Consider the following 14,918-nt stretch of genomic DNA (forward strand, 5'->3'; position numbering starts at 1 on the left):
GTTAGTCTTCTTGATTCACCTTTGAGGCATAACTAGGAACTTGCGTAGCAGCGTGGTTTGTTTGTGGCTAGTTCTGTCATAGGCTAGTGGGATCGCCTCTGTCCGCAGAGGGGATTTACCTTACCAAAAAATTGGCATCTATGGCCTCATGTTCCCTTTCTCTCCATTCTATAGCCATCTTGACCAATTCTTGCAACCAAAACACCGAAATGTCATCATAAGATCAATGGTGAAACCAAAAATCAAAGAAAATTGCAGGTTCAACGGTCCAAATTATGTGAAAATTGGTTCGCGCAATTGGCGCGACTGTTTTTAAAACAGTCGCGAAAATGGCGCAACCCCTTATAGGAAAAGAGCCCATTGGCGCAAACCCACGAGGGGAACTCGCGCCAATGGGCGCAACCCTATTTTTTGCAATACCCCTTGCAGAGGATAATTCTGTGGATAGAAAACTTAAAGAATGGAATAAAAATGAAGCTAAGGATGATGCCTCTTACCTGTTTCAAACGGCGGCTCGAATGGTCTCCTGGATTGGTCGCAATCAGCAGTTGAAATTTGCACCCAAAACCCTCCAACGGTAAACTCACAAGGTAAAAAGTGAAAAGTAATTTTATTTTTTACTATTTCACTATTTATAACTTCTTTTCGCTTAAAAAACACATTGAAATCATATTTTTGTGAATATTTTTATGTCAAAGTAGGATTTTACGCTGTTTTTGTGTGTTGACAGGGATTAGTGCCACTCGAGCAACGTAATGAACTTTTTTTCGGTTTTTGAGCTCGGTAAAACACGAGAAAAGATTACTTCAAGGTCCGCTTTTAGCTCTTTTCTGACCATTTAAAGAGGAAAAGATTGCCGAGTCGCTCCTCTTGACTCGTTAAATGGTGATAAGGGGCGGTCGTTTTAAGTTCTTTTTGTCGACCGTTAAAACATAAAAAGATTACCGGGTTTTTGTCGTTTCAAACTCGTTAGTGGTTACGAAACGACGTGGTTTTGACCGCTTTTTTACTTTTTCAGGTCGAAATCACTAATCATGAAAAGTACTCCTCGATCGTAATGATCGGGCGGTTCTTTCGGGTATTATTTTATACTTTTTCGGGCCCGAGAGACACAACTTTACGAAAAAGGACATCCCTGGAGTTTCCTTTTCCGCTGTCTTTTCAAACTCTCTAAACAAGAAAAGACGCCGAGTTCTTCCTTTGTCAGACTCGTTTAAACTAATGACATCGGATTTTGTCACAACACAAGCATATGCTATCCCCATCAAGCTTGTTAAAAATAACTGGGGTACTCGCCAGAAATGGTGGGGGAAAATAAAATTTTTTGAACCATAATTATTACCGTAACGGCAGTATGTCGCTCTTGAACATGGCACTTTTTGCTTTCGTGTCCAGGGTGGGGATATTTCATCTCATATCTTTCACTTGCTTCCATGGATTTGGGTACCCTATTTGACCTCTCATTCACTCATTGCCTCGTCATAATGACCTTTGATACATTGATGTCAAATACTGCCAATTCCGTTAATGTGCCGCCGATATGTTCAAGAGAAGTTGACCGCTGCAAAGAAACAACCTCCCTCTGATAGTTCGCACAATCTTGATTCACAACATTATCTCTCTGTCTCGTGTCGATGATGTGGGAAACATTATGGCCCACCTTCGATCAAGGTCACTCCCTGTCGACTTCAGCTCACTATCCAGGAAGTTGACCTAGAGACTCCCTTCCGGTGCCTTGGAGCCTGCATGCCTCAATGGCAGGTTCTTCGTGTTCGACGTGAGGTTTTCATCATTGGCCTCCGATCGAATGATTCTACGGGTGTTCGACTTCAGCGCATTGATTCACACGCCGTAGATTGTACCTATAGTACCTTGAGGGCCATTGTCATTATTGGTGGTACCTCTCGCGTCTGTTAACAGTTTCCATTATTGACTGGTAATCAGGCGATGTTCATGCATGTTCGACTTCAGCTCATATATTCACATGCTTGGACTTGTACTCTTGTTCGGGTCGAGATGGAGTGCAAGACCCTGGATTGTGTCTGTTGTAATCCAGGCGTGTTTCTTGATACTTGACTCATTCACTGGATGGCTGCGACCATACCTGAGTCAAATCATTGATCCCAACCAGATGGCTGCGTCCATACTATGGATCTAGATTATTTATGTACTCTCTTATGGATGGCTGCGACCATACCACGTACATCTTGTAATTGAACTATCAGTCATGTCTCTTAATACAGCTCCTCGGCGGCAGTAACTATATGTGCTCTTGTGTGCTCTTATGTGTGTGTTCTTGTAAAGCATTTCACCCCTCTCCACCTATCGGACTTCATGCTTTAGGGGGCATCTGTTACACAGTAATTTGTCACCATCCCTGTTACTCCTCTTGTCGTACCTTGGAGGACCCATCCCGGGAGTTATAAGAAGTGACAAAGTCTAAAAACACCTGCATTATGTTCCCCTGAGTATGTACTCCATGTTCCCTGAAGACACCTTCTGCAGATCATCCCTAAAAAATGCTCTTTTTCCATTGGCGCAAGTCCACAGTATCCTACCCGCGCCAATGATGGAGATCCTCAAAAGGGGGCGCGACCATTGGCGCTCTATCTTAGAGCAACAGTCACGCCAACCAAATTTAGTCGTGCTTTTTGCCTTAATGCACGTCCGACTGTTGTTTCCTTCATTACATGGAGCTTTTCTGAGGATAGAAAATCAGTTTTTTGTCGAGCTTTATCCATCTTTATGGCTTTTGCTAATTCCATAAAAGGTGTCCCGGTTCATCGCATCCTCCTCCCTTCTCCATCTATATAAGCTTGTCATTATGCATTGGACAAGCTAGTGCTAGAGAGAGTGTTGGTGTTAGTGTTATGCTAGTGATTTGGTAATTGAGTTATAGTAGTGATGATTATTGGTCATGGAGAGAATGCTAATGAGTGCTAGAGAGGTTATGCTGCCGGAGAGGAGATGCATGTCAAGACACATATAGTTACTCACCCAGCCAGGAGAAGGGTCGACGTCAGAACAATGGTTGTAACTTTTCCTGTTTATTAATTGATGAGCGACTGCTATTATAGTTCCAATCTCATTATCTGTCATGGTGATATGTTGATTTATTTCCTTTCTGACTGAAATATAGTTGTGCCTTGGTAGTTTTTATGTTGGTATCTGTCTCTTCCTTTGTATGTGCAGGTATTCGTTATGATCTGTTAGAGCAAGGGAACGAGGATATCAACTCTGCTTCAATCATAGCGTTGGACTCCAGGTTAGTCTTCTTGATTCACCTTTGAGGCATAACTAGGAACTTGCGTAGCAGCGTGGTTTGTTTGTGGCTAGTTCTGTCATAGGCTAGTGGGATCGCCTCTGTCCGCAGAGGGGATTTACCTTACCAACATGAAGCGTGTGTGCATATGGTGCTTTGTGCATGTTGGATATGCAGTTTTGTCTATGGATGATTCTATGTACATGTTGGATATGCAGTGCTATGTACATGTGGTGTTGCGTGCATGTCGTACATATGGTGCTATGCACATATGGTGTTGTGTGCATAATTGTACAAGTGGTGCTGTGAGCATGTGATGCCATGTACATGTTGTACATAAGGTGTTATGAGCATGCGGTGTTGTGTACATGTCGTGCATGTGATGCTATGTACATATGGTGTTGTGTACACATTGTGTATGTGGTATTATGTACATGTGGTATTGTGTACACATTGTACAGTCTCGTAGTGTACATGTGGCGTTGTGTACACGTTATGCAGGTGGTGTCGTGTACATGTGATGTTGTGAACATGTTGTGCATGTGGTGTAGTGTATAAATGGTACTATGTACATGTTGTACATATGGTACTGGTGTACATGTGGTATTGTGTGCATATCATTTATGTTGTATTATGGGCATGTGGTATTATGCATCATGTGTTCATGGTATTGCAACGTGTGTACTCGTTGTGTAGTACTCTGTGTAGGAATATGTATTGAGTTGTGTCATACACTGGGTGTAGGTGTATGTGTTGTATGTTAGGTGTAGATGCATGTGTTGCATGGAGTTGCATGTCGTATGTGGTCGTATGTGTGTGATGCACACTATGCGTATCTGCACATGGTTGAGGAGAAGGCACTGGATGTTTGTCGGGCGTGGAAACCAATCCAATGTGTTACAAAAAGAACCAAGGTAGAAGTTGTTATCACTCAGTATTTTCTCAAGGTTAAATAAAGAAATCATCGAGGTAACTACAAACCACTTTTGGAGATTAGGACATAGCCTTCTTGATGCTCAGAGAGGGCTCTCTCTTTATAATTTAAATTTGTTTTAGTTATGTGATTTTAGGCTAGTTTTGAATGTTCACGGGGTTTTTTTATTTGTATTGAAGATTGGATGGTGGAATTCTTAAAACAAATGGATAGAATGGTGTCCTTAGACATTTTGGCTATGGAGTCAACAGAAGGGCAGCAGAACTAGAATTAACTCACTAGAGGGAATGTTCAAAGGGCAAGATAGCAGAGTAGAGTGCAGGTCTTTGGGCCAGAGGGGTTAAATGGTTTGAATCAGGGTGAGAGAGAAATTAAGAATTCTCTGATTGGGACTTCAACGGGGAACAAAGGGAAATCAGAAACAAAGTGCAATTAAGAATCCTTTTCTATAGATTATAAAGATACAACCTAAACTAAGGAGCAATTAAAATTCCTTAGCTTAGATATCAAGTAGAAAACATTCAAATACATAACAGTTAAAACAGAGTGTAATTATACAAATTCTGAGATATCATTCCATGTTATAGCATTTAGATACAGAAATACATTAAAGATTATGGAAAAAATTTAAGGAAGATAACAATAACATGAGAAAATACTTTTCAGAACTTCGTTTTACATATGAATCCTATGAAATATCTTGTCTTTATTCATTAATCTAGCTTGCTGGCCTAGTCAGTGATACAATAGATTTACAATATTTTGATCAAGAAGTCTATAGAAATGTCTAAGAATCCCTGACATACTTCAAATTGTGAAGTATTTGTACAAATTGTAAATTGAAATATCTTGAAAAAAATATCAAGGTTGGTTTTTCAAATATCTCAAACTATTTTACATTAATAGAACTTAAATAAAGGACACCCAAAACTAATGAATCTTTTTGGAACTATATTTATGTATTGATGATGACAAAGAAGAGAAATTTGAATCTGATAGAAACTCTTAATTGATGATGAGGCTTCCAAGTCACTAACTAAGTCCTTCCTTTGTGCATTCTGCCCTAGAAATTCTACAAAATTAGGGTCCAGTGATACCTTTGTATATCTCAATCCGAGATATATATGTAAAAAGAGAAAGTGATTATTGTATATAAGTATTTTATTAAGATAAAGATCTCACAGTTTCCCAAAATTCATTTCCAGTTGTTCACAATATTCTCTGCAAAAAGATGTCTTAAATAGGACTGTTCACATTCTGAAACATAGGTTGTGAAGATATGCATTTGTCTCCATTTTTGTAATACCTGTGTAAAAAGTGAGATAGATTTATGTATATTGGCCTTTTAGGAACACAATCCTCCTCCAGTTTCTCAAAATGCATCTTGGATTAACCATAATAGTTTCTGCAAAATTATGACTTAAACAGGGAATTTCTAGAAAATGTACCATTTCTGCTCTGTTTTTCATCTATCTTCACTTTGATTTTTCAATCTGAGATACTTTGACTGATACTCTTTCATATGATACACTTTTACTTTAATGACCTATAAATATCCTTTACTGTGTATTTCAATAGTAAATCATATAGTCTTTTATATGTATCGGCATATGGTAATGGATATTGATCAACTCTCTATATGTTTGATCTGTTTGTCTTTTGACTATATGCTCTGTCTGGTTCCTTCGTTTTAACAATCAATGTCTTTGTGTGAATAATTTATTTCTCTGTTATGTGGATAATTGTTTTCTTCTTCAGAATGAAGGTTTTTAAATAGATTTCCTTTCGAGTTTTGGAGTAAACAAGTTTTGTGACTAGTATCAAAATTGTTTATTGAAGGTCTAGTCTTTTGTTAATTACCTACAAAATACAACAATCATTGAGAAAACATAGGTTGGTAGGAAAGGTAATTGATGGATTTATTGCACAGGGATGTCTTGGGAAGGAGTTGCGGCAATATTTTGAAAGTAATCGGAGGTTGAATTGTGTTGCAGAGGTTTAGGGTGGTGCTCGAAGGGTTTGATAGGTTTTACTATGAAACAAGGCAAAAGGAATGAAAACGATGGTTTTAAGGGTTTTAATGGGAAACTTTTTAAATTTTTCATGGGATTAGTTAAGTGAATAATGATGGCCTTGTCTTATGCGGGGAGGTGGTTTTTCAAGCCATCACACTGCTTTTTTGGCAAAGGTGGTATTGAGGAGGGGTCACCCGATCTACCTCCACACCTGACACGTAGCATTTCGGGTTCGAGGGAAAACCATTTTATCAGGCAGGTAACAATTGGCCATCGGGTGCAGCCGATAAGGCTGTGGATCATCATATTTTGGCGTTGACAATCGGATGACAGTCGGGTGGTGAAATAGCGCGGACGGGATGGGGAAAAAGTTTAGGGGGGCAAGGCTTTAATCACAAGTGGTTTGTGATTGATTATAGGTTAAATACATGATTAAATTGATTGGAAGGGTTTTAATGAAGTGGGACCATGGGTTTAAATGAAGGGATTTTATTAACTTTACCAAGGGTTGGTGAGTTAAGAGGGGTTCGTCGGGGAGGTATGAAATAGAGGGTAAAACTATGGTTTATAATTAAACTATGGGTTGGGATATTATATATGGAGGATTTATTTAATATGGGAAAAAGTATATCGGGGAGGTAATACATTAGGTTAGCATGTTAATATGAAATGAATGGGCGGGAATATAAAATACACTAGGCATAATGTAAAATAATATTTTTAGCCGTGATTTTTTCATTGTGATGCCCCACATAATCATTTAACAGTTCTACTTAGGATAAAGCCTTTTTGTGGGTATTTTGAATGAAATGGAATTTAACATGGAGTTGATTACTTTTCATAGGAAAATGAGGTTTAACCTTAGGAAAAGGGGTTTTATTAGGGAAATGAAGGAGGCTTACTTTTATGAAGGGGATTCTAACACTTGATGTCCATAAGTCATTAAGTCGAGGATTCAGTCTCACCAAAAGTCAAAGAAATGCTCTGAGCCTCTTTGACTTGAAGGATTAAAAGTACTAGAACATGCTTGTGGGTAGGAAATTAGTAAGTATAGGGGAAAAATGACTAAGGGGGAGTTAATTAAATTAACTTGTAAACCTTTTCTTTTTCCTTCATAATTGATCATACATATTAGCACATATTTCTAAGCATGATGAATGTGTTTTGATCCAGTCAACTTTATATTTTAGCAATCTTTCTTCTACTTACCCATTTACTCACCCTAACATTTTTTCTTCATTTTTTTTGGGTGCATTTAGACTAGCAAACCCTTATCATCCATTTTTCTTTTGAAAAGTAAACTATCTAATTCTAACCTTATATCATCCAAGGGATTAGATTAAACTGACGAGCTCCTTTTATTTCTCTACCTATCTACTGATCTGCCAAGGTTAAGATGTTTGGTCAGATTTTATTCTCTAACTATAAACATAAAATTCAAATCATGAAATAACCAAGATTAAACAGTTTGATTACCATGGCTTGTGGCATGAATAATAAGCTGCACACAATCATTGTTATGCATAAAAGTAAATAGTAGTGGCATTTATACTTGCACACTTTCATGGTCTCTTTTTGTTTTTGGGGTTCATATATTTTCATTTTTTGACCTTCTCTTATTCTTTTTGTCCTTTGATATTTATTTTAGGACATACCCTCTTTACATTTTTTAACTCTAATATAGAAAAAATTTGCTGAAAGCAAAGGTATGTACAATATTACAAGGCTTAACCTTAGTCATTCAAAATTATGACTCCTATTGGTATAGGAACCTAATAGTAGCTCCACGTGGGGATGGCGTCTCCTTGTGAGATGTCAAGAACACTGTCGACTAGTAGCGTGATCCATTGGGCCAATCCTGAACATGTATATGCTTTGTTGTATAATCTCTGTGACTGAAACTTTTGAACTGAAAATACACGCTTTTCTGCAAAATGAAATCTGACACATGTTGTACTGAAATCTGATCTTTAATAAACTTGCTGCTAAAAAACTGAATTTATTCAAACTGAAATCCAACCTACTTACTCTAATCAACTGTCCAACCACTGGTTAGGTAAAATGAAATAGCCAATGCAACCATTCAAGAATCATATACATTGGTGAATTTTGCTGCTTGTGCTTGTTTGTGATTAAAACTGAGATTCTAAAGCCAATTATAACCTTGTGAACAAATGAGAAAATAAGGAAATACTTGATTTCCTTCGTTGACTTTAGAAACTATACAAAATGATATTAAAAAATATACACACTATTTTTGAACTAAGCTAAGCAACTATACATCTGTTGTGGATGGCCTCCAGGCCATGAAACTGAAATATCACTTTCACCTTTATCACCCTGCATATTTTCAAACAAGTTTTGTGATGATATTTCTTCTAATTGAATGTCTGTTTGCTGAAACCTTTATCTTCTTCAACCTAAATATAATTGTTAATTAATGAAGCCAAATTCTAATTGCATTCACTATCCAACCCATCAGTTATGGGATCATGAAAAACTTGGAAGGATTTCTGCAACTTATTACTCAAAGGTTTAAATGGGACTTCACAAATTCCTACAAGCTGCTCATCCTTTTCTTTAGAGTTTTCATACCACATTTCATTTAAAAATTGAAATGATTCAAAACATAGTGGTATAGAACTCTCTTGTATTATTTGATTAGGTGTTTCAATGGAATTTGACAACTATAATTGTGAAACTGAAGGATCTTGATCAGGAATTTTATTGTCTTCTTTGTTGTTAATGTCAATACCTAAAGACTACTGAATTTTTATTGCTTTAAAGTTTTCTCTGATGAACTGAAATGCAGAAAAACAAAGAGGCAAAGAAGCTTCACTTATTTCCAAATTTTCTGTACTTTCTTCCTCACTTTCATAGATGATATGAATAAGATGATCACTGTTTTCAAGCTACTGAAACTGAATTTCTTTATTTCCCAAAGTAGTTTCTGATTGCTCTGTAAGGTTAGTTTGGAATTGAAGAACATAATTATCATCATACTGGTCATATTTAGGCAAATCATTATAAGAAGTGATGTCATCAAACATACACATTAGACCAGTGGATTGCCTCTCCACATATTGCTCTATAAATCTATCTTTTGATCTATGGTAGTTGGAATTAGCAGGAATTTGCTTATGGCTATCAACCTCTTCTTTTTTTGAAATAAATGTGTCATGGTGATTTTGAACAAAAAAAATTATCTTTCATGGTGATCTTATGTATCATTTTCTCTATTTTTCTTACCAGAATGTTGAGTTTTTGCTCTGCAATGTTGTTCTTCTCCGCTTCGTCTTTCAACTTTTGTCTTCTAATTTGCAGATTAACTTCTACATCTACTACAATGTTTTGCATCTGTTCTAGTGTTGAGGGGTTTCTTTCTCTTAGCTAAAATTCTATCTCTTGATCAAATACTTTTGGATAATGCAAGAGAGCTAAATCAGGAGGAGGTCTTATATTTGATGGCATTGAATAATAGATTTGATTAAATATGTCATAAAATTGTTGTATTGTTTCATTTGGTTGTCTTTTTAACTGATTATATTCTTCTATGGTCACAAAAATGTTGACATTGATTATCCATCTATCAAGGAAAATTTTGACAAACAGAGAGAAAAAAGTCTGATTCTAACATCATCTTCATCAATCTCAAATAAGTCCAGATAATTATCAAAACCTTGAATATGTTTTTGGGTAGTGATACCATTCTATACATCAAACCTAGGGAAATACTTGTAATAATTATTAGGGAAATCATGGAGTATAGGAGGTAACATGAGGGGCTTATATCTATCAAGAACTTTACAAGGTACATGAATATGTATAGGGATTGTGTGATTAGTCTTGATTGTTTGATGCTCCTCAATCGGAAAATGATCATCATAAGATATAGAAGAAATCTGCTTAAATGGATGAGGATGATATATATTTACAATTTTCAAATGAAAATAATAAAAAATTAATCTAAGATCTTCTCCAAAAAACAATATACATTGAAAAATTTTCTTGATGAGAAAGAACATAATGTCTTGGATAACAATCCAAGTTAAAAGCCTAATCTTTTCATATTGTTCTTTTAGGCTCATTCCTCTAGTGGAGTCTTGAATGTGAAATTGATTTGGAGTCACCAGGTGGATGATTTTAACCTTTGTGTGTATGATCACTGTCCACCATCATAGATCAGATCTGAACCTGTAAAATTTTTCAGAAGAAAATGTTAGTCTTCCCCAGTATGGTCGCCACTATGTTATCACTTAGTATTTTCTCAAGGTCAAAGAAAGAAATCACCTAGGTAACTACAAACCACTTTTGGAGATCAGGACCTAGACTTCCTGATGCTCAGAGAGGGATCTCTCTTTATAATTTAACTTTGTTTTAGTTATGCGATTTTAGGCTAGTTCTGAATGTTCAGGGGGTTTTTGGTTTGTATTGAAGATTGGATGGTGGAATTCTTAAAATAGATGGATAGAATGGTGTCTTTATACCATTGGGCTATGGAGTCAACAAAAGGGCAATAGAACCAGAATTAACTCACTAAAGGGAATGTTCAAAGGGCAAGATAGTAGAGTAGAGTGCAGGTCTTTGGGCCAGAAGGGTGAAATGGTTTGAATCAGCGTGAGAGAGCAATTAAGAATTCTATGACCGGGAATTAAACGAGGAATGGAGGGAAATCAGAAACAAATGGCAATTAAGAATCCTTTGTTATAGACTAAACTAAGGAGCAATTAAGAATTCCTTAACTTAGATATCAGTGGAAAACATTCAAATGCATAACAGTTAAAACATAGTATAATTAAACAAACTTTGAGATATCATTCCATGTTATAGCATTCAGATACAGAAATACATTAAATATTATGGAAAAACTTTAAGGAAGATAACGATAACATGAGAAAATACTTTTTTGCACTTCGCTTTACACATAAATCATGGGAAATATCTTGTCTTTATTCACCCATCTAGCTTGCTGGCCCAGTTAGTGATACAATAGCTTTACAATATTTTGATCAAGAAGTCTATAGAAATGTCTAAGAATGCCCCACATACTTCGAATTGTGAAGTATTTATACAAATTGTAAATTGAAATATCTTGAAAAGATATCAAGGTTGGTTTTCAAATATCTCAAACTGTTTTACATTAATAGAACTTAAATAAAGGACACCCAAAACTAATGAATCTATTTGGCACTATATTTATGTATTGATTGTGACAAAGAAGAGAAATTTGAATTTGATAGCAACTCTTAACTGATGATGAGGCTTCCAAGTCACTAACTAAGTTTTTCCTTTGTGCATTCTGCCCCAGAAATTCTGCAACATTAGGGTCCAGCGATACCTATGTATATCTCAATCTGAGATAGATATGTAAAAAGTGAATGTGGTTATTTTAGATAAGTATTTTATTGAGATAAACCTCTCTCTGTTTCCCAAAATTAATTTCCATATGTTCAAAATATTCTCTGCAAGAAGATGTCTTAAACATGACTTTTCACATTCCGAAAATAAGTTGTGAAGATATGCATTTATATCCCTTTTTCTTATACCTATGTAAAAAGTGAGATAATTTTTTGTATATTGGTCTTTTAGGAACACAAGCCTCCTAAGGTTTTCCAAAATGCATCTTGGATTGGCCATAATAGTTTCTGCAAAACTATGACTTAAACCGAGAATTTCTAGAAAATGTACCATTTCTGCTCTGTTTTTTCATCTATCTTCAATTTGATTTTTCAATATGATATACTTTTACTGATACTCTTTCATATGATACACTTTTACTTTGATGACCTGTCAATATCCTTTACTGTGCTTTTACTTTTACTGTACATTTTAACTTTTTACTGTGTATTTCATCAGTAAATCATTTAGTCTTTTATATGTATCAACATATGGTAATGGATATTGATAAACTCTCTGTATGTTTGATCGGTTTGTCTTTTGATTGTATGCTCTGTCTAGTTCCTTTGTTTGATAAATCAATGTCTTTGTGTGAATAATTTCTTTCTCTGTTCTATGTATAACTGTTTTCTTCTTTTGAATGAAGGCTTTTAAATAGATTTCCTTTCAAGTTTTGGAGTAAACAAGTTTTGTGACTAGTATCAAAACTATTTATCCAAGGTATGTTCTTCTACTAATTACCTGCAAAATACAATAATCATTAAGAAAACATAGGTTGGCAAGAAAGGCAATTGATGGCTTTATTGCACAGGGATGTCTGGGGAAGGAGTCGTGGCAATGTTTTGAAAGTAATCGGAGGTTGAATTTTGTTGTAGAGGTTCAGGGTGGCGCCGGAAGGGTTTGATAGGTTTTACTATGAAACAGGGAAAAAGGAGTGAAAATGAGGGTTTTCAGGGTTTTAACGGGAAACATTTTAAATTTGGCACGGGATTAGTTATGTGAACAGTGATGGTATTTTCTTATGCGGGGAGGTAGTTTTCCAAGCCATCACACTGCTTTTGTGGTGAAGGTGGTATTGAGGAGGGGTCACCTGATCTACCTCCACGCCTGACACGTAGCATTTGGGGTTCGGGGGAAAACCACTTTATCGGGTGGGTAACGATCGGCCATCGGGCGCGACCGATATGGATGTGGATCATCAGATTTGGGTGCTGACAATCGGACGACAATCAGATGGTGAAATAGCATGGATGAGATGGGGAAAAAGTTTAAGGGGCCTGAGTCTTTAATCACAAGTGGTTTGTGTTTAATTATCGGTTAAATATAGGATTAAATTAATCGAAAGGGTTTTAATGAAGTGGGACCATGGGTTTAAACGGAGGGATTTTCTTAAATTTTCCAAGGGTTGGTGAGTTAAGAGGGGTTCGGCGGGGAGCTATGAAATAGAGGGTAAACCTATAGTTTATAATTAAACTATGGGTTGGGATATTATATATGGAGGATTTATTTAATACGGGAAAAAGTATATCGGGGAGGTAATACATTAGGTTAGCATGTTAATATGAAATGAATGTGCGGGAATGTAAAATACACTAGGCATAGTGTAAAATAATATTTTTAGGTGCGATTTGTTCATTGTGATGCCCCACATAATCATTTGACACTTATACTTAGGATAAAGCCTTTTGTGGTTATTTTGAATGAAATGGAATTTAACATGGATTTGTTTACTTTTCATAGGCAAATGGGGTTTAACCTTAGGAAAAGGGGTTTTATTAGGGAAATTTAGGGGGGTGACTTTTATGAAGGGGATTCTAACACTTGATGTCCATAAGTCATTAAGCTGAGGGTCCGGTCCCACAAAAAGTCAGAGAAATGCTCTAAGCCTCTTTGACTTGAAGTATTAAAAGTACTAGAACATGCTTGTGGGTAGGAAATTAGTAAGTATAGGGGAGAAAATGACTGAGGGAGAATTAATTAAATTAACTTGTAAACCTTTTCTTTTTCCTTCATAATTGAACATACATATTAACACATATGTCTAAGCATGATGAATGTGTTTTGATCCAATCAATTTTATACTTCAACAATCTTTCTTCTACTTACCCATATACTCACCCTAACATTTTTTCTTTATTTTAGTTGGGTGCATTTAGACTAGCAAACCCTTATTATCCATTTTTCTTTTGAAAAGTAAACTATCTAATTCTAACCTTATATCATCCAAGGGCTTAGATTGAGCTGATGAGCTCCTTTTATTTCTCTACCTATCTACTGATCAACCAAGATTAAGCTATTTGGTCATATTTTTTTATCTAAATATAAACATAAAATTCAAATCATGAAATAACCAAAATTAAACAGTTTGATTACCATGGATTGTGGCATGAATAAAAAGCTGCACATAATCATTATTATGCATAAAAGTAAATAGGAGTGGCATTTAGACTTGCACACTTTCATTGTCTCTTTTTGTTTTTAGGGTTCATATATTTTCATTCTTTGACTTTCTCTTATTCTTTTTGTCCTTTGATATTTATTTTAGGACATACCCTATTTACATTTTTAATTCTAATATAGAAAACATTTGCAGAAAGCAAAGGTATGTACATATTACAAGGCTTAACCTTATTCATTCAAAATTACGACTCCTATTCGTATAGGAACCTAATAGAAGTAAGGATCGAGGAAGGATAAGTATTGATGTTGTATTTCGGTTTTAGTATGCATCTGAATTATGATTCTGATTTATGATCTATGATTCTGGTTTATGATGGTTACATGTGATTTATGATTATGATGGTTATGTTTGAGCTATCCTGAAGTGATACCTTTATATATGTTGATTTGGTCAAGCTGCTAGTTTTACTTCTTGTGATAGGAAGCAAACAAGATTCTAAGTGTACCTTATTGAGGAACTACCAATGAGGTATGATTTGAATTCATTTCACTTTATTTTGAGTCAAATGGAAGTTATGTTATTGGTACAGGAAGCATGAAAATTCCCAGTTGAGTGGTGGAAATCGAATGCAAAATTAGTAGCAGCAGCAAAGGAATTGAAACATGAAGCAGTGTGTTGGTAAAGCATGTCAGGAGCAAGGCCATTGTGGGAAACTGGTGCCTAATAGTGTCAATTGATTTCCATGAGCATGCTATGACCGGTATGGTAGTTTTGAGGCAGGTATATGCCTTGGTCTTTGAATCTTCTAATGCCAGGAAGCCTTGGAAAAGGATGGAATTCCTAGGATGGGGGTGCCAATGGAACTTGGAAGGTGAGTGATTGCACGAAAGAGGTGATCGGATTCCCGAG

The sequence above is a fragment of the Pinus tabuliformis genome, chromosome 5_1, assembly GCF_031772625.1.
Source record: "Pinus tabuliformis cultivar Carrire ecotype Pingquan chromosome 5_1, CPIR1, whole genome shotgun sequence".
NCBI lineage: Eukaryota > Viridiplantae > Streptophyta > Pinopsida > Pinales > Pinaceae > Pinus > Pinus tabuliformis.